Source organism: Syngnathoides biaculeatus, chromosome 21 (assembly GCF_019802595.1).
Source record: "Syngnathoides biaculeatus isolate LvHL_M chromosome 21, ASM1980259v1, whole genome shotgun sequence".
NCBI classification, from domain to species: domain Eukaryota; kingdom Metazoa; phylum Chordata; class Actinopteri; order Syngnathiformes; family Syngnathidae; genus Syngnathoides; species Syngnathoides biaculeatus.
In genome coordinates this window covers 335,387-356,942 of record NC_084660.1, presented here as the reverse complement: position 1 = coordinate 356,942, position 21,556 = coordinate 335,387, and the positions used below count along the sequence as shown (strand labels likewise).

Here is a 21,556-nt window from a genome sequence, read left to right as displayed (position 1 = left end):
CTAAATCAATTTCGATTGCTGTAAAGACATCATTGGGGCTAAAATAAATAAATAAATATTTCTTCTTGTACAATTGTAAAATGACAAGTTATCTGCAGGGTTTTGTTTCACAAAGACAAAAAAATGTTTACTATTATGATGCATTATCCTTACTAATCCCCGCTTGCAATATTCCAACTTCATTCTGATCGCATTCAGTCTTTTCTCAGCTATTAACGCCTTCAAAATTACAAGCATACCCACCACTTTCAGGAACAAAGGCATAGAATAAAACTCCTGCCTCATTATTGATTTAAAAAAAAAATGCTTTATTGTAAAGTTGGCACGTTGAAAGCTTTTTTTTTGTAATGATTTTTATTTTAGAAACACAATGCTACCTCAATTTTTTTTTGTTCAAAACCTTGAATGCATTTTTAAAAAAATGATGACTTTTGAATATTGTTGCCGTCGAAAGTGCATTACATATATATGTATATTTGTGTGCATATATATATGTGTCTGTATACCCCGCTGCGTTGTCCTTGCATTGTGAAGCAAATCCCATGAATAATGCAGACGGTGTCATCATACCATGTGGGTCCTTGAGGCACTTGCAGAGATGCTGTGCATGCAGGCGCATCTCATGTTTGCTGCTAGGTGGAGCCCGAGTATATGATGAGAGGCGCTGTGTGTGTGTGTGTGTGTGTGTGTGTGTGTGTTACCCCACCCCACCCTACCCCACCCCACCCCTCCAGACCTCCTCTCTTTCACCTACCCACTCTCTCACTCTCTTTCTCTTTCAGTCTTTGCTGGATACGACTGAGCCGGTGCGCACTATGTGCTTCGTGCTGTAAGAAGCGTGGTGTGTGCCACCGACCCCCCCTACCCCGCCCCAAAAAAAAAAAAAAAAAAAACAACCCTCACCTCCCCCCAAAAAACAAAAGCAAATACAAATCTGGATATCCTTTTTTTTTTTTTTTTACATTTTGTATTTATTTCTATTTTTCCAATTCTTTTTATGAGGCACGTGGGATGTAAAGCGCGTGGATGCGTCCTTCCTTGTGGTGCACCCCCACCGGAGCCGGATATCGACCTGGTTTTGGATTCCCAGGATTCGGAGCCCGCCGCTTGCAATCGGGAGGACGCGGTGAGTGGGACGGCAATGCTTCTTACCCTCCTTCTTCTCTTTGTGATTGCCATGAACGCAAGGTTTGAATTTGTGTTCACGTGGTGTGTTTATGTGGGGTGGGGGTCAGCTGTGTTCCAGTCCCTACGGTGGCTTTTACAGTTGCTTGAATGAGAACAGTGAGGACCATCTGTCATCATTTGATAATCTACATGAAGTGCAAGTTGCTTGGAAAGCACTTGGTTCAAAGGCAAAAAAAAAAAAAAAAAGGGTCATAATAATGCAATTATAATTTTGTGATTTGAAGCAAAATGAGATGAAATAGCAGGATCGTCCAGGATTGCTCACTCGTTCATCAGGACAATTAGAAAAATGCTCTGACTTGGTGTATGAAAATGAGGAATATTCAGAACATGCAAAGTAGTCCACGTTTTATTAACGGGAAATTAATAAATTGAGGAGAAAAACACTAGTGTCCATTTTATCAACATTTCAATCAGTGGCTTCCATGTGACGGGCTTCTTTTATGGAGGCAGTACAAAAGCGACACGCTTCTGGTCCACTAAAACGGCTTAATTTATCGCCCCGGTGGAGCGAACTCGCTTTCGTGTCTTGGAATAAAACGAAATTAACGCCGGATTATCGATTCTCCCAACGAGATTTTGCCCCACAACTACCAAATTCCGATCACTTAAAGTCGATGAACGGGTGACGCTAAATTGCAAAATGTAAAAATCTGTCGTCAAATTGTGTGGGCGGAGCGTTGCGGCAAATTTGGATGATTGGTCGTGAAACGCAATCTAATAAACCGAGTGGAAAAATGAGGAGACCCGCAAAAAAGGCTCAAGAAGCCACATCCGAAAAAGGAAGTCCGCCATTTTGGTTTGAAGGAGCCGGTTTGTCACTGGACCGCCTACTACAATCGTGAAAAAAATTTAAAAATTCCTCCCCGCCACCAGCTTTACTTGGCAATCTGAAATTTAGTCGGAAATCACAGGTAGAGCCAACAACAAAAAAAAAAAACTCTCAACGCCACGGCAAAAAAACAACATTTGAGTTGAAAGAAAACTAGGAGGAAACCGGTACCCAAACGCATCCTCTAAATTCTAAATCCGAGGTAGAGGAGCTCAGCTAGGCCCGTCATGACCTTCACTGACATTATGATAGATACGTTGCGCCCCCTACTGGTATGACTGCACTACATCTGGCACACCTCCCAACTTTCACCAATCCCCGGGTCGGCATTTCCCGATGAAATCGTCCTTTTCAGAATAAATGAGCGGCGCGAGAGTCTCCATTTCTAATTCCGCGTCGTAGGTTTTTTTTTTCTTTTTTTTTTTTCATATTTAGGACGTTCGGGTTCAGTATGAATACGAAATAAATCTCAGCGCGTATCTGGCCTCCGCAAAAGAGTTCCAAGCAGCTTGGAATTCCGGCAAAACAAGTGAGTCACCAAGGCAACCTCGGCGGTAAGCTTCTTTCCTGCGGGGAATGTGCAGCATCCCAACAAGCCCGCTGGCCTGTTTAGCTCAGCCCGAGCTGAAAATGTCATTCTTGCGAAAAGTACATAAATATAGCCGTGGAAAAAAAAAAAAAAAAGATTTCCCTTGAGAAATCCATCCTATTTATAGCCGGATCGTTGGTACCATACCGGACGGGTTTAAAAAGCACAAGTCTGTCAGAGTGATGGGGTTGTCACTGACAAAACCAGGCCGTGCAAATCCAAATCGTACGTTAAGCGATCTTGAACAAAATTCAGAAAACCGGCGGCAACCTAGCTCGGAACTGCGGACAAAACCGAGGAAAATGCGGCGTTTGAAGCGATCCGAGAATGACGTACTTGTTTTCCCTTGACTGCCTTCAAAGCCATCGAGGCGACAGTGGCGGCTATTTAGAGCGAAATAAACCAGCAGAAACGTTTTTTTTCTTTCTTTCTGGGCACCGTGGCATCGTGTGTGTGCGTGTGTATCCTTCGCTTTTCAGCACAATATGACAAGTATGAGGGGGAATTGAAGGAGCTCTTCACTTGCCCGACGTTTAGCACGCAGTCGAATGAGATTGCCGGTTGACCGTGAAATCAGCTCGAGCTGCTAATTAAATATCCATTGTTACCCTCGCGAGTCGCTCGGTCACATTCGGAAATGGACTCAGTTCGAGGTAAAACTGGAGCTGCGAGGCCAGGTGGCAACGTTGAGCGTTTTTAGAAGTATAGAGCTGTAGTTCCGGCCGGCTGGTTTAATCATCTGCGAGTCCCCCTCTCCCCCGACACTTTGTGACGTCGTCCCGAGCCGAGTCCAAACACTTAGTCGTCGTCAAACCTCGTCAAAGTTGTAACTATCGCAGCTATTGACAATATGATGGGACCCAAAAATGTCAGGCTAGCATTAAACAGCGCAGGTAGCGTCAGACGGTATCCAAAAGCGATCAAACTGTCAAAGCCGCCCTCCATCAACCTCTTTACGAGCCTATAAAAGTCTGATATATTTGTCCACACGCCTTTTCCGCAAGTTTTTTTTCCAGCAATATCGCTGACCTTTTCCCTTTTGTACCGCCAACCTCTGACCAAGCAGGCGAACTGAAACAAAGACGCAATGCTTCTCCGCAACCGGAGCTCGAAGGGAAGTTAATTTATGGCCTGTTTGGGAGGCAGGTTGGGGCCTGAATGCAAAATAAGGTGGTGCACCTGCAGCCGCATACAAATGGATGGAAGCGGCGGTTTTGTATTTACGCCTCTCCCCCAGATCCATCGGGACCTCCTGATCTGACCACTAATTGCCCAGCAACGGGAGACGACGATTTCTATTCGGTTTTTGCGAATATGAGAAGCGGAATGGCTCGCAAACTCAAGCGGCAAAAACCGCGTCCCCTTTTTCCGTCACTTCAGCCAGATGGGAAAAGCCGAAAGCCCGTTCCGACCTCGCGTGCTGTCAAAAACGGCGGCGCTCGCCTCGCGAAAGCACGTTTTCCACTATTTGCCACGCAATGTTGACAAGTGAGGACTTTCTTCCCCGCACTCAAAAGCGTTGGGAACGATTGCGCACCCTGCTGAATGTCACTTAAATGGAAATCCTATTCTCCCATTCATACTTGAGAAGATTTACCGAGTGTAGTAGTGCCTCAGCGGGCAGGTAATTAAAAGGTTTTCATACAGGCGGATAACGCCACAATGGAGCTTGTATTATGCGCGGGCCTTTCTTCCGGCTTTAATTAAACCAAGGTACATTTGTAATGCATTAACGGAGGACGCATCCGTCAGGTTTATCAGATACTGATTCCACTTGTAGCTTCCGAATGAATTGCAGCGCTTTTGACTCGGAGCAAATTGATTCTACTAATCAATAGCCTCACAATGGATTCGGGAGCGTGCGAGACCGAGGTTCTTCCAGGACGTTTTATCGAGAATTGGGAGGGGGGGGGAGAAATATCGCAATTTCAAACACCCGCTGTTGTGCTCGCACGTCGCTGTAGCACCGGATGAGCTGTGGGATCTCTCCGAGGAAAATAAACAACTCCCGCCAACCCTTTGTCACCTCCGGAGTGGGGACGGCGGCATTGATGCGCCGCCTCAGCGGAGCAAAGCCACTTAAAGGACTGCACGTTTTCGCCTCACCTTGGAACTAATTGACTGCCTGGGAGCCGGCGTTTTGAAAAGCGCTGACGTCTTTTGTTTGTTCGCGCACGCCAGCCGTAGATTGAGATTGTTCTCCGCGCTGTGCGGCCGCCCGTCGCGCCCTTCGTTTGCGAGCGACAGGCGGCCCGGCGCGGGGGTAGGGTGGCCGTCGCGTCGTCCGCGGGGGTAAAATGTCGAGAGAGGAAAATATGAACGGTGGTACGGGAATCTAACTATAAATTTACCACTAGTGATGATCCCAAAACACAGTACTTCCTTGGCACCAATTCCGATTTAGACAAGGCTTTGGCACCAACTTGAGTCATCGAAAGACCACAAAAAGCACAAATCATGTACAATTGGGTACAACCCCCCCCCCCCCCCCAAAAAAAAAAAACGATTCTCTCCAAAATGCTGACGTAGAAACAATCAATGATCTTGTTAGACAGTTCAACAGCAAGATGGTGAGAGAAGCGAGGTTCGGGCGTTAAACTACACACCGCAAAACGGATTTTCTGCTAAAGTGCAAAAGGTAAACTCGAACCAAGCTTAAATATTTCAAATTGAGGCAGCCCAGATATTTCCTCCTGCCAGGAAGTTTTTACATAAGAGCCTTTGATTTTCATCTTTTGACCGCGCACATCTTATTAAGGCGCTATTGCTTTTTACCGAGATGTATTTTAATCGCTGTTTGGTAGTATAAATAAACTACAGGTTTTTAATATTTTTTTTTGGGGGGGGGGGGCGGCTTGCTATGTTTACTTCTTTTAAGAAATCTTGCCAAGTCAAATTCTCCTGTTGATACTACATTCAAAGGAAATGTCAGTCGTTACCTTTCACACAGCTTAGCGTTATGAGGGGAAAAAAAAAGCTTAGTAAAACTCATCACATCTCGCCCCCTTCTCTACCCGTTGAAAAATTACAGGGAGCCTTGAGGTCTCTAAGGCCCAAACAGTAAATGTTTATGATTTGTTTTGGCTCACTCCTGCATTACCGGACACAAGGGAACCTACGGTAGCGCCTAAAGCGACAAAAGGCGGTGAATTCCCGTGATTAATTTGTGTTTCAGGTCACGGTCGGTCCCGAAATGTGTAATATCGACTCATCTCAGCAGTTCTATTCAACAGTCAAAACCGTTCGGGCAATTGTCAGTGGATCCCGTGATGCAACAGGGACCGGCAGCTGTGGGATTCCTGAAACCGGACGCCGCGAGACTGTAATCAGTCATTATGTCAAAACGCCGCCCCGCGACTACCACCACGGCTCATTCAGCCAAATAATAAGCAGCAGCAGACATAACGACACAAGCGTGCAGGTAGCGAGTGAGCCCCGCCGCAGGCTCTTCTTTCCCAGGGAAATCAACTAAACCCCCCTCCCCCAACCTCCCACCCTTCATGCAGTGGACGGGGATATTTTGGATGTTCCCCAGTTTACTGAAATTGCACCTTGAAGTCGGCAGAAATTCACAACAATACCACGATTATTATTTCAGCTGGTTTCAATCTCGGGTCTTGGTTTGGCATTTCTGTCTTGATGAAAGACGTATCCTGAAATCTTTCCATAGATTCATCTTTTCGGCATTCCAAAAGATATCCTCAGCGGTGCCTCGGGGATTTGTCATTCCATAACAAGCTGGTTAGGGTTTTGTTTAGGTCTAGGTTTAGGGTGAGGTGGCTGGTGTTGAGTTAGGACCAGGTCTTTAAGTCTTCTTGAGCAAAGGTGATAGAGTTATGATTATGTCACGTTTTAGTACTGGGGTTAGGATGAGGATCGGGGTTGGGGTTAGGGCCTCCGCCATCATAGTGTCAGAGAGTTGTCATTCCATAACAAGTGGGGTTTGTTTAGGTCTAGGTTTTTAGGGTGAGGTGGCTGGTGTTCAGTTAGGGCCAGGTCTTTAAGTCTTCTTTCCCAAAGGTGATAGGGTTATGATTGTCACGTTTTAGTACCGGGGTTAGGATCGGGGTTGGGGTTAGGGCCTCCGCCATCATAGTGTCAGAGTTGTCATTCCATAACAAGTAGGTTTTGTTTAGGTCTAGGTTTTTAGGGTGAGGTGGCTGGTGTTCAGTTAGGGCCAGGTCTTTAAGTCTTCTTTCCCAAAGGTGATAGGTTTATGATTGTCACGTTTTAGTACCGGGGTTAGGGTTAGGATCGGGGTTGGGGTTAGGGCCTCCGCCATCATAGTGTCAGAGAGTTGTCATTCCATAACAAGTGGGGTTTGTTTAGGTCTAGGTTTTTAGGGTGAGGTGGCTGGTGTTCAGTTAGGGCCAGGTCTTTAAGTCTTCTTTCCCAAAGGTGATAGGGTTATGATTGTCATGTTTTAGTACCGGGGTTAGGGTTAGGATCGGGGTTAGGGCCTCCGCCATCATACTGTTTTATCATTTCAAAGGAACGGAGGTTGGAATTCTTGCTGTAATACAAATTTGACGGCTTGTGCTGCGCAAGCTACAGCAGGCTGTACAGGATTCATTCATCACCGGGGAGATCAGAATGACAAACGGTCAGATTTGACTTGTCCGATCCTCTTCAGACTATCCCCCACCCCCCTGCAGCCATTTCCTACTCCTTACGAACCCATAATATGAATGTATATCTCTCCCGATTCTCAGAAGCAGCGATATAAATGTTATTTGCTTGCCGACTGCCGCGGCGTAATTAGCTCGCTATTGTATGCGAGGCGACGATTGATAGGGGGATTAATCTCATCAAAATGTTAAGCTTTTATAATCTTCTCGTGGACCTCTTTTACCCTCACATACATAATAAATGTTGTTAAAAGTCAGCCTGGGGGAGAGGAAACGGGCGTCGACTTGTGCTTGCGTGCCAGACAACGATGAACGGGGTCAGTGTAGGTCAAATCTTGATGGAATTTCTGCCCATAATGATTAATAAGGTTAGTGTAGTTCTAACCGGCCGAATGCTGGAGTCATCTGTAACCTCCATTGTTACGTTTTCGTTTTAATTCCCCCGGTGCAGAACAGGCCCTCCTAATGAACAGCTAGTCATTGATTGGCAAAGACAACAAGGATTGCTTTGTTCCTTTTTTATTCCTTATCTATTCAGGCGTTTCCTGAATTGTCTCCCAGGCGCCACTTCTGGCAACTCGGCACCGGCGGTCCATTTAGCCAAGGTGTCGCTAATGAGCGCCGCGAAAGGCCAGGCTCCTGTAATCTTGTTTATGTTTTAGGGCTGGCGCGGCGAGCCGGCTTTGTGTCGGTACACAGCTGGAGAGCCCTTTTTCTGCAATTGCGGCATAGCAGAGATAATTGGTCCTGCAGCTCGAATCCGGCCGTGACACGCAGGTAATTTGCTAATTTATGCCTCTCAGTTGGCTGTTATCATTGCTCAAAGTTGTGTAAAATGCTAACAAGCCCGTTTGTTGTATTCGGTGGACGCAATTTTCATTTCTGATGCATCCCTTGCATTTGACTCTCATTAGTTTTGCGACTCTACAGTATATATCCAAGCAGGCGTTCAGGGCTGGAATATCCGCACGCATGATGTCAAAACAATCCCCAGAGAGCGCTCTGCTTCGGAAGACGCTTTTAATTATCCTGGCGGGATGAAATTGAGCAGGAATGAAGCGATTTCTGTGCATCGATTTTGCCCCTTCGGGTCTGTGGATACACTGCAGGCAGGCAGGCGGAGACTATTGTAACCTTCTCTATCGCTGCACTGCAGGCAAACAGGGAGGAGGACTCAGAGGGAGCTCTATGCTCTGCCCCCCCCCCATCCCGCCCCCTTACCGAGGGGACAGCATGTGCGTCAAACCGCCCTCACATCCAATTAGGAAATATGACTGACACGAAAAGGAATCGGGGCAGGTCCGGACAGAGGCTATGCAAACATGTCACAGTTTTAGCGTCTTTTTGTCCCTCCCCCCAATCTGTTCCTGACAAATCTTTGGTGTTAATTCATAAAACAGCGATGATAGGGGGTGTCAAGGCGTCTGGGCCACAACGGGGTCGAACTATGTTTAGGTTCGGGGTTAGTGGTGAGGGTGAGCTTGAATTTTCTCGGGAATCCCTTCACCCTTAGTGTTTTGTCAGTCCATAACAAGGTTTTCTTAGGCTGCCACCCACATATTGATTTCACAATAAGGGGGGGGGGGTATGTCATGTTAGGGTTAGGGTCAGTTTTCGGATGCCACCCTCAGTTTTGTCATTGTATTTCAAATCTAAGATGGAAAATGATAAAGGTGCGACAAGGTTTTTGGGCCACGACTCCATGGGTGCACAAATCCTTGATTTCCCGCAGGGTTCCTGGGCAAATCCTTTGGTCGGCCAACAGACGCCACCGTGGCTTTTGTTTGTTTGTTTTCCAATGACACGTCCTCCTGTTTGCTTGAGAACTTCTCCTGACCGCCAGCCCCGCGGAGTCACACTAGCAGATGCGCCAATTCCTCATGCATAAGAAACCCCACTCCGGTGGCCATCTGTCTCGCCGCGTCTGTTAACGCGTGGCGACAATTTGTTTTCACGTGCAACTTTAATGGCATGCAAAATATGCCGAACTCATCTCATGACCCTTAAACCTCATTCTGAATCCACATTCCTGACCAGGTTGGGGAGAACAGGAAATATGATGACTGCTAACATGCTTATGATCTGCGCTAAGGGGGTCGTATGATATAGTTTTCTAAAATCGAGTTGGAGTTTATGTTTGGGTTATTTTTGTGCTGGGGTAAGGTTTTAGTGTCAGGTTAGGACGAGGGTCAGGACTAGTGGTCCTGGTTATCTTTTTAGTCAGGTTAGGATTGGGATTTAGGGATTTGTGGTTTATGTTGCAATAGATTTGAGCTATAGGTTTTGTTGGGATTAGAGGTTGCGGCTAGGCTTAGAGTTAGGCACGGGGTTGGGGTTAGGAATTTCTGATTAGGTCTAGAATTTTCAGGTTTTGGTTCAAGATAGGATTAAGATTTGATCAATTAAATTGTGCCAACTGTTCTGACATTAAGGATTATGGTTTCAGGACAATAAATTTTAATGTTGATGGGTTTAGGAGTGAGTCAGCGACGTAAACACTAAAGCACCAATGGGTGTGTTTGGAACTGCAATTATAGGGGAAAGAATTGCCAGTGGTGTTGGTTCGCTTCACTAGAGTCTTCCATCTGCTTTTGCATCAGTTCTTGCCCTACATGCCTGCATTTTTGGACTGGTTTACATGGGTGGTTTATAGAACCACTTTCAAAGGATTTTCGCCCGGCTGGATTGACCGACAGGCATATCCAGTTGACGATGACTTCCATTGCCTCCTTGTTGCAATCCAGATTTCGAAGACCCCAAACCGGGTCTGTGTTTGGCCTCGTGTTTTATTCAAACAAAACACGATGCGCCTAGTTACTTGAAAGCAGATGCTCCCAAAACGACGGCTTCGCACGCAGTAACGCAGCACCGACTTCCCGCGGCACGACGGTGCCTATCATTCCTCGTCACGGCTCCGACTTCTCCTCAGGGCTGCGTGTTTAATATGAAACTACAAATATGATTTAGTGGCCAGATAGCCTTGGGGCTCGGAGGTTCCATCAGCGATGCACTCTAGTGTGCTGTATAAGGCAGACAGCATATGTAGGTGAAGGTTATCTCCGATGTGGTACGCGCGGAAGTGGACATACAGTAGCGGCCTGCAAGCGAGTAAAGCGGTTTAAAGGTTAGAGTACAACCAGCAACATCATTAAGTGCTACTATCCACGATGCATGTATAATTAATTTAGGTCTTGACACTATTGCTTATTTCGTTTCAACAAAGACATTCGTGTTGTATTGCGCTCTGATACATGCACGGCCTGCGAGATTTATCTCTGGAAGGAAGACATTCTGTGTTTTAATGCCCTCGGTAAGTCATTCCTCCAGACTTTAGCCAGTTCATCGGTTTGTCTATTGCAGTGGTTTTGTCTCGAGTGTGGGGGATTTGGGGGAGTAGGGTTTGGTCTGAGGTTCGGGACAGATTTGCGGTTCAGATTATGAGTAATGGTTTGGGTTGGCTTGGTTGTTGGGGTCGGGGTTATAGTTTAGGTTTCAGTGTTGGGGTCTGGGTTAGGTGTTGAGGTAACGCTTTAGAGAAAGTGGTTAAGATTATTTTGGATTTTAGGATTAGGTTGGGGTTTGGGTGTGGGGTTCAAATTTTGACTGGTTTAGGGTTGGACATTGAATGTTTTCCTTGCTACTGTACTTTGGGGATAGGGCTCGTAAAAAAGTCAAAGTAAAATTGAGACCTTGTAAAGTCCGAATATTTTTCACATTTTCCAACTTTTTTCTCATGAAATGTTACATTTTTTTGGACCCCACTGACTTAATTTGAGTCGACGTTTTCTTCCTCAGCGCGGTTGCATGAATGGAGATAACTTGAGTTTCTACCTGTTTTGTTCAGACACTTTGAGGGAGGTGTTTATTTATCTTTAGCAGATGACTCACAGAGGCCACAATATGAGCCCCCCAGGTAGAGAATCTGCAAATGATTTAAGGTCTGGTTCAAGTTACCTGTCGTTTACTTCTGAATCGTGTTTTCCGCTTGCAAGCTCGTGCGCCCCGCTCCAAGCTCGTGTGCCCTCGTGTGCCGCGACCACTCCCTCCCACCCACGAATGCCCCCCCCTCCGCCGTCCCCGCCTTGGCAAACATGCAACTTGACCCTCGGCGAGTTATGAGGCCCACTGAACGCAACCTTGGCGAAGGGAGTGTTGCACTGGCGTGTGTTTCCAATAACGGGTGCGTGTACATGTGTTTATTTGATTCTCTCCGAGGGCGCATGCACCAGAGCGCACGGGTTCAATAAGCATGTGTGTCGCGGGCGGGTGGCTGTCTGTGGCGGGGTGGGGGTCCGAGGCGCCAAGGACGTGGCTTGACAGGTGTGCGCGGAGCACCAGAGAGGTCCGCAAATTCGAAATGGGATAACAGCACAATGCGCCTATTCAGGCACGGAAGGAGACAGCCGAGATATCGCAGGAGCCCTGTGAGGAGGAGGAAGGGGTCAGGGGTCACGCGGTGGGGTGATTGCGTGGCAACGTTTCACTATGCCGCAGAAAGTCGCCATTTTGTGAGTGTATTGTTTTGATTTTGAGAAAAATAAACTCGAGTCTGGATTGAAGTTGTACAGAATGAAGTTAAAAAGAAGGAAATTGGGTGAAAGTTGAGGCTTTGGGAGTCTTCACTTCACAAGAAAATCTTGTACTTTTACAAGAATGAAGATGTGGCTTTACAAGAACAAAGTCATACTTCTATTAAAATATGAAGTTGTGGAGTTAGGTCATAACTTTACAAGACTAAATCGTAACGTTTCCGAGGGCGAAGTTGTGGCTAAACAAGTGGACGAGAAAACAGTTGTCATTTTAGTCAAAATAAATCTGACTTCCTGAGAATAAATCTTAATTTTACGAGATGAGAACCGTTCTTTGATCAGAACCATTTGCTCTTTATCAGGTTTGTGTGCGTTTGTGCGTTATACCGAATGGGGCGAGCCCTTTCCACGACTCGCCGGCTCGACGACGCTAATCCCCGTTTTGCAGCGCTCGACCGGAGTCCCCCCACCCATCTCGGTCCGTATCTCGTCGGCCTCGACCACGAACCGAGCACAGCATTTCATTTCCGCGTTAAAACCGCATGTCTGATCGTACACGCGCCCCCCACGTCGAGGACCTCGGGGTGTCAAGTCCTACTCATGTCACCCATACAATTTTCCCCTCTATTGACTTTTATGCTCTCTTACAAGGTTGATCACAGTGGTTGGGGCATGCGTGTTTTCTAAATAAAGACAAATATGACTCTCATAACAATATTCCGCCGCTGAGATATACAGCTTGCGTGCTCATTTTTGACACCTTGCTTTGGCGATTAGCGTTTGGCGCCTTTTCGACAAGCCATATAAAAAAAAAAAAAAAAGTCTACGAGTTCCAAAAAAGTCTTAGTTTTGTGAACGTTTACATACGTTAAAACAAGTTGTACATTCAGGAGAATAGTTTTGTTATTTACATTAGGTCTAACTAACCCTAAAACCTTTTACCAGAATAGGTGACTTTACAAGAAGTTAGACTTTTATGACAATAAATTTACAAGAGCATGTTTATCATTTACTGTACTGTACTGAAAACAATAGAAATTTTGTTTTTGACAAGAAGTGTAAAAGACAACGTGGTAGCTATACGAGAGTTTGGCAAAATTAATGAATTTTAAAGCTGAAGAACAATCAGATACGTTCCCAAGAAAGTTATCATATTCCAAGAGGAAAATTTCAACTCTCCAGGACACGTTACGGAAAATGTTCGAGTTTTACCAGAAGAGTAAGAGTCACGCTTTTAACTCTTCATTTTACAGTTACAGCTTTACGAGACGAAAACTGCACTTTTAGGAGGACAAAGCCATGATTTTCACGAGGTAAAAGTCACCCTGGAAAAATCAGCACCTCCAAATCTGAAACCATGGACCTCGGTCGGAAAAGGGTGGGGTGCCCTCTGAGATCCTGCCCCAAGTGGAGGACTTCGAGTATCTCGGGGTCTTGTTCACGACTGAGGGAAGAATGCAACGGGAGATCGACCGGCGGATCAGTACAGCGTCTGCAGTCAGACGGTCTTTGGATCGGCTCGTTTTGGTAAAGGGGGAGCTGAGTTGAAAGTCGTACCTTTGAATTTACCAGTCGATCTACATTCCTACCCTCACCTACGGACACGAGATGTGGGTCGTGACCGAAAGAACAAGATTCCTGAAAAGAGTTTCCTCCTTAGAGATGGGTTGAGGAGCTCGGTCATCCGGGAGGGGCTCGGTGTCGAGCCGCTGCTCCTCTGCATTGAGAGGAGCCAGATGAGGTGGCTGGGGTATCTGATCCGGATGCCTCCCCCACCCCTCCCTGGTTAGGTGTTCTGGGCATGTCCCACCGGAAAGAGAAACCCCGGGGATGACCCAGGACACGCTGGAGAGACTATGTCACTCGGCTGGCCTGGGAACGCCTCGGGATCCCACCGGAACAGCTGAAAGAAATGACTGGGGAGAGGGGAAGTCTGGGTATCCCCGCTAAAGCTACTTCCCCAACCTTTTCCGACAATACCACCAGAGATTTACAATCAGTTAAGTCACAATAAGAAAGTTGCAGTTTTAGAAGTATTGGACGTTTTCCGGAAATGTTACAAGAAAAAACGGCGGCAATTACGGTAGTCGGGAGTAGGTGATTGCTAAAGGGGTTCTGTCCCGCATTCTCTAGTAATTATTATGCTGTGCGTTGGCTGTGAATCACACAAACTTGTCAATTAGCGCTCGACCTCAACAAGGTGGTTTTAATTTGGACTTTAGTCGGGTGCGGCCGTGAATGCTAGCCGCACGGGCGTGCGTCACTCCGGTTTAGCTGCCCGCGGCACCCCGCTCATCCCGCGTTCACCTTCCGCTACCGCCGCCGCGCTCTCAGCACATTTTCCACTCGGCTGATAAAATAAGCCACATTTTGATGAGCTTTCGGCAAGGCCCCCGGTGCTTATGGCTCAGTAAACGCTTTTACAGAGGAACCCGCGCCAAACTCTCGACCGGGATCGGCCGCACGGCGCCGTCTCATATGTTGTCAGATATTTCCACGTTTCTTTCGTCTCCTGTCGGCATCTGTGCGACGGGACCCTCCCCCTGAAAATAAATATTTCCAACTTTCGCCTGGAGGCGGTTGAGGTGGCATTTGCCTGAATAGTCCTGCTTCCTTTCATCTTGATCGTTTGACTACGCCGTGGCCTTGATGCGGCAAATGCTTTTAGACTATCGAGCGTGTGAATGGAGCTTTTTGCAAATTTTCTGCTACACTGCAGAGAATGAATACACACCCACGCTGTTTTTCGTTTGATTTAAAAAAAAAAAAAAAGCGCATACTTTTGTATCGTTCGGCGCGGCGACCTTTTTGTTCCTTCGGTTCACCGGAGGGAGACGTTTCCCACTTGTGTGCACTTTTTTTTTTGTTGCATTTTGTTTTCAAGCAAACTTAATATATTTAGATTTTTTGTTTTAATTTATTATCTGTGTTCGTGTGAATTCGGTAGAAGACATCCACTTACTGAGAACTTCTGAAAATAAGAACAAGCTGGCTTTTGAAATCTTTGCAGATGCCACATGAGCTCTTCAAGACATACAGTACATACAGTCAAAGAGCTTTGCTAAGAAAAGTTGTCGTTTGTTCTTTGTCTTTCAAAAGGCCACCTGCAAAATCGAGCTCCGTGGAAAAAGTATTGCATTTTTTTCCCCAGGTAATCTCCCCATTTCAATAATTAAGATCATCATTATTAAGGGGGGAAATCATTTAAACCCAACTGACCCTGTGTGGAAAAGTAATTCCCCTGCCTTGTTAAATTGTGAATTAACTGTCTAATCAGTTCTTTTTTTTTTTTTTGGGAGAAAGCTGAGTTCATTTTCACTAAGCACACCCTAGTCTGATTACCTCTAGATCTGTACAATCAAAAAATCATTTACATAGAACTTAGTTGACAAAATGAACTTGGGCAAAAAAAGCTGTCAAAGACACGGTCCAAAGAAATTGAAGAACATTAAGAGAAATAAAGTCACTGACGTCTGTTGGTCTGGAAAAGGTCACAAAGCCATTTCTGACGCTTTAGAACTCCAGCGAACAACAGTGAGAGACATCATAGACAAACGGAGAAAACCTGGAACATTGGTCAACCGTCTCAAGAGTGGCCAGCCTCCAAAATTCACCTCAAGACCATAGCGGGAGCTCATCCAGGAAGTCACAGATGGAACACGGGACAAGACTGAAAGAAATTCCTGCGTCAGTTAAGGTCACTGTTCAAGACTTAACAATAAGGAAGAGACTGCACAAAAATGGCATCCATGGCAGATGTCCAAAGCAAAAAAAAAAAAAAAAAATCTGAATGATTCCCAAGACGTTTAGGAGAATATTTGATGCACTGATGAGACAACTTGAACTTTTTGAAAGTTCTGGTGTGATTGTAACACAGCACTTAAAAAAGAGGACATACTACCAGAAGTCAAGCATGGAGATAATGCAATGTTCTGGGGCTGATTTTCTACCTGAGGACCTGGACGACAATTGAGGGAATTCCGCTCTGTACCAGGAAATCCTGAAGGAAAACTTTCAGCCATCAGTGTGTGACCTCAAGCTCAAGCAGAACAAACAAACTTGACTCAAAAACCTTTTTTTGCTCAGAAACTTTGTACTGGCTTGAAGATTTAGTGAAATTGTCAGCTTTACAGATGCCACATGAGCTCTAAACTAAATATGACAACGTCTGTACAAAGCGAGCGAGACAGACTGACACTAATGCGGAGGAAAACAATCCCCCCCAACCCCACCCTCACCCGAAAGACTGCGGATGGCCGCCATCAAAATGCTAATGCCGCACGGACGGGATATTTACTGCGTAGCGGTAATGCACTTTAAAACGGCCTTTTCGCACGCCGCCCCATCGCAGAGCCCCCCTTTGAGCCCGAATAAATCAGCCATTAAAAAGGCCTTGTGACCTGCGGGACCGGTGACAAATTTGATCGAAACCACGCTTCATAATTGCTGGGGGACAAAGACGAGAGCCTCCAGATGAAAGAGCGAAAACGACGACGCCATTGCAAAGTATTTCGTGGCGATGATGTGAAAGGAAGCGTTTGGCCTTTGACCCGCCACATTTGGCTTTCCCAAACCTTTTAAAACTCTCATTTATAGGATTAGGTATTTCACATAAAATTATTTAATATTTTCCAAAAAAATGTCTTCTAAAAAAAAAAAGATGACATGAATAAATACATTCAAGTTTAGTAAATATTCCATTGGAAAACTATTTTGCTGATTGACTTTTATTTAGTATGCAAAATTTTTGATTCTTAATTTCAGTTATACATAATATATAATATATCGTGACTGTATTTTACATGTATGTACACATTTTAAAAATATATGTTCAAGGTATTATAATAAAAATAAATGCAACAATTTCCCTGTATTATTCTGTTATGGTCAAACTAGCTTTCGTGTGAATTTATGTATTTACTAATAAGTAAATAAATAAATAGAGGTGAGAAATGTAAATAAAATCTAAATAAGATCTAAATCTAAATATCAGTTCAACATAGAATGAACAACATTTTCATTAGGTTCTATATATTTTTGAAAAATGCAGTATTTGCTAAAAATATATATTTATGAAAAAAATATATGTATATATATATATATATATATATATATATATATATATATATATATATTTTAATAGCGTTTCAAAATGCTTTTTCCGTTCTGCTTTCGAGGCTGACCGGTATATTAGCGATGTGGAATGTGACGGCGACCGATCGGATTTAGCAGAGCGTTCGGTACCGGAAATCTTTCTCGTGCCAAAGTAACCGCAGCATCCACTTCATTAGGCACAAGCACATGCCATATTTTGCATTCTCTTCCCCCCCGGCGGCTGTGCATATTTTATCCCGCATACATTGTTTACATTGCTCCCCCAGCCTCCCATTGAGGTTTTATGCCCGTTTTTTTTTTTGTTGTTTTTTTTTTTTGTTTTTTTTACGACGCCGTATTCAACAGCAACAAGGCATAAAAACTGGCACCGGGGGCGAAAGTGCCATGTCAGCTCTTTTGATAAGTCGGCGGGGGCTCATATTGTGTTTTCATGACAGCGCGGGGGGCCCGACCCACGCTCGGCTACAGACACATTCCAGGGTAATCCCATATTAGTACACATGAATTCATTTGCAACCCCCCCCCCCCCACAAAAAAAAAGAAAAAAAAAAAAAAACAAGAGCGTGGGCTTTAAATATTGCTGACGCTGGAGTAATGACATTAAGCGCGAGGTGAAAATAAAACATTTGGATCACGGCGAGAGAAGCGGCAGGCCGTAAATCCGCTCCGCGTTTTTGCCGCCTCGTCCGCGACATGTCACGCCGCGGCGCCCACTCGAATCGCATCAGACGCCGCGGAAAAAGAATTCCGGGTGTTTAATCCTTTCCGCGTCAAAAGCAAGTCTTTGAGATCCAAAATTGTACGTCGGTCACTACAGCGGGCGTATACTTTGGTCTCCAGTGTGCTCGTATGCTAACATTGTCGATATTATTATGATCATTACTGTTACTGTTCGAATTTGAATTGACTAATCCATTTTTTGGCCTATTTTTGCCATTGCCATGTAATTCCTTCCCAGACTTGTGACCGGCTGAAATGACATCACGGTGTCGCGTCGCCGCCGACGTGAAGCAGCCACAGACGAAATATCGCTCAGGTCGATATTTTCCACCGTTAACGACACATTTCCTCCCGTTACAGACAGTCTGCTCGTTAGGACAGAACGACACAAACATCCAGTGTGATTTCATCTGGCTGCTGTTGTCAAGACGACGCCACTTTGCGCGTGAATGTGTGTTTGAGCGTTGCTCTTCATTAGGAACTGTGTGCCTTCGCAGAAACGCGGTCACTTAAAGGCCTCGCGATGCTCCACTCGGTATCCGTGCGACGGGCGGAGGGGGGGGGGCGCAGGGGGAGGGGGGGGGGATTGTGGGGGGGGTGCCGCTTCCTCGCCAGTTGCCGTTGCCCGGGGTAACGAGAGTGGCCCAGCTCTGGACGGCGTTCAAATTGGCGAAGGGGTTCTTACACTTCGGGGTGGGGGCGGAAAGGTCTCCCTTTCAATGCAAACGACCTGCTTTGCATGATTCGGAGACACCTGGGACTCGAAAACAAACGGCGGCGCGTTCTGATAACACGAGGCAAATCTGAAATGTCATCACAGGACATTATGGCCGAACACGCACGCCCACGGGCGGCTTCTGTCGGCAACCATTTCAAATGGAACCATTGAAAATCAATCGGGCGGGACTTGGTGGCGATGAGCCGCTTCAAAGCAAAATGGCAGCTTTTCTGCGCCCTTTCAGTCATGGCTTCTTGAGACTTTTTTGTTGGTAAGCGCGTAAGTTGGTAAGTCTGAGATGCCTGCCAAATTTCACGTTGCTAATTCAAATAGAAATTGGGGGTTGGGCAGGTTTTTTTGGGGTTAAATTCTGAACCAAAATGGCAGCTTCAAAGCAAAATGGCCGACATGATCTGCCTTTTCAGGTGTGGCTTCCTGGGACTTCATTTTTGGTGAGTCTATTCCTAAACTTTCATTGCGTGACGCAAAACTGGATTTTGGGGCTCAATTTTTCCTACTTTTAGTGTTGTGTTTAGTCATCAACCTTCAAAACCAACATGGCTGACTTCCTGTTTCTTTTCTGGTTGGGTTTCTTGAGAGTTTTTTGTGGCTACTGATGATTCACTGATTTTTTTTTGTTTTTGTTTTAAATTTTATGTCCACCGAATGTGGTTTTCCTCATGTGAGGCTGTTTTTGGTTAGCAACGTTGTATAGCTAGCGATAGACTGGTTTGTTGCTAATCCATGGCCACGACTTTAAATTCAGATTTTGTGTGTGTGTGTGATCAGAGCTTGTCCAACTCTGGTAAAAAAATGGAAAAAAATCTGTCCGCTGTGAAGTGTCCTATGCCGCGTCCAGGTGGACTTGACGCCCACAACGGGGTGGAGATAAAAAACGTAAGGTCCCGCCTTGGTGTCTTAGCCGGCAAAATGGCTGTTTGTCGGCAAAAGGGGAATTTCTGAAGTGCGTCCTCGTCATCATAAGTCACCGACAAGCTCTGTTTTACATTCCTCCCAATACCAAACATTACATTTCCATATTTGTTCCATCCCCTGCTCCCGAAGCCGTAAAACCAGCTAGCTGCGGAAATTATTGATATGCATCTGTTTACTTCTCCTGTAAGCATCCCGAAGGTGCCGTCTCACCCCAATTTTTTTATTATTCCTTTTTAAAGATAGCATTAGGGCGAGAATGCGGGGGAGTTCGCTATCTGGATCCACCCAACAAATCATTTGCGTCAACTTCCAGGACTCTTGCTCAAATCTGCCAGAAAATATCAAATATGTGAAAAAGGATAACATACAGATTTTTCTTGCAGAACATCTTGTTACAAGAACTTGATGAGGGGTTTCTTTTTCGTGATTTGACTTTAGGCCCATGTCGAGGTGGAGCGGCGTCCCTGCGCCCTCTATTGACCAGCCGTGCCGTGACGAGGCACCTCGAGGCTGGCAGTGTGACAAATAACGGATTTGACACTGTCTTGCACTTCAATATCAGTGCATTGTTGGGTTAAGCTGAATCTAGGAACATTGTTTCTTTTGCCCCGCTCCCAAACCTGCGAAACACAACTAGCAGAAATGCATGATTTGCATTTGTGTTATCTAAGCCGTTAGCAAACCAAAGGTGCACCCATCTGTCCTTATTTCGTGGCGAGGACACGGGGGGGGGGGGGGGGGGGGGGAGGCCGCGTTGTGGTTCCACCCTCCTCTGGAGTTTTATTTACAAGCTGAACCTGGCAATAAAGAGCGCAATTTATGAGTAACTTTTTAATTAGGAATAATGTCTTGTAGCGTTTAAGTGATGGATGGTTTAATCAATATATAGAGCGAGCCGGCCCAGTAGCCTAACTTAACACTTTGCCTTTCGGGTGAAATACGCACTGTTGACTTTCTTTTCCGTCCCGTTCCTCCGTCGTCGCCCGCGAGTGAATCGAGCTTGCCCCCGCCGCGCCGTATTTCAGAAAATATGCAACCTCGGTGAAAGCGCTTCGCAATTTCTCGACGGCGCACCGGCTCCGACGCGAGCTCGGAGGGATTTCATTTACACTCTGCGCTGTTACTGTTACTACAGTCGTTTGTTACTTTCAGAGTCAACTTTTTATCTTCTTTTTTTTTTTTCCACTTTGAATTGAGCCATTGTTACAGAAATAATATTGCATTGTGGCAAGAATATTACTCAAATGCAAGCAATTTTGGAAAAGATAATTATTAGACCGCACCAGTTTCTTCAATTTCTTGTTTATTTTAATGCCAGGTAGCTCTGAAAATGTATTACCCAAAGAATACTATGAACACTACAAATATAGAGGATGTCATATCCAATGTTGACATGCTTGATATTAATAGTATCCCCATTAATTTTTGTTACTATCATTGTAAATGGCTGGAGATCAGCTCTTCAATTACACTCTTGTTAGCTATTTTTCTCGTCATCGGGGAAAAGGAAGGAAAAATATGAAACAAGGGTGATCTAATATTTTTCCATAACTTTAGTGTTGGGATTAATAAGGTACATAGCATTTGTAAGACATCCATTCATCTATTTTCCTAGCCGCTTATCCTCACGAGGGTCACGGGAGCGCCGGAGCCCATCCCGGCTGTCACCGGGCAGGAGGCGGGGTATATCCCAAACCTGGTTGCCGGCCAATCGCGGGGCACTTGGAGACGAGACAACAATCGCACTCGCAATCTCACCTCGGTGCAATTTAGTGTCCCATTAATGAATGTTTTTGGGATGTGGGAGGAAACCGGAGTGAACATGGAAACTCCACACAGGCAGGGGCCAGGATTTGAACCCCGGTCCTCAGAGCAGTGAGGCCAACGGTCTAACCGTTTGCTCCACCGTGCGCTGATCATATTTTCAAACACGTGGCCACATAAAATGATGTGGCAGGCAGGATCTGGCCCCCCGGCTGGGCCTTGAGGTTGACACCAGTACTTTCTTCAGAAACTTAGCGTTAGCATTGGTACGTTGTAGCCTTGGATCAGAAAGTTTGACGTCACACTACAAAAATGTCCAAATTTTGTCAAGGATTTTTGCCTTTTTTTTTTTTTTTTTTTAAGTCCCAGATAATAAAGTGGGGTCCTTTTGTCACTTTTGGGTTTAATGGGGATTGCGACTTTCCAATCAAAAGCTAGCTCGAGTACAGCACCTTAGCTCAAGGTGAACAGACGAGCTAATCTTAGCCGCACAGGCCCGTATCACCCGTCCTTTAAGACCAGACACAATGACTTCTC

General features: G+C 45.5%; 1 protein-coding gene across 2 annotated transcripts in view; it reads left to right on the top strand.

Annotated features, from left to right (window-relative positions):
- Positions 1–21,556, top strand: part of LOC133494960 (adhesion G protein-coupled receptor L3-like) — a 125,612-nt gene that overhangs the window by 17,291 nt on the left and 86,765 nt on the right. The window contains exons 4-7 of one of the 2 annotated variants that reach the window (XM_061809273.1): positions 783–841; positions 1,003–1,126; positions 7,776–7,842; positions 7,900–8,014. The gene's annotated coding sequence lies outside the window, so the exon portion shown is untranslated. The remainder of the gene's footprint in view (positions 1–782; positions 842–1,002; positions 1,127–7,775; positions 7,843–7,899; positions 8,015–21,556) is intronic. The other variant, XM_061809274.1, reaches the window with a different exon arrangement.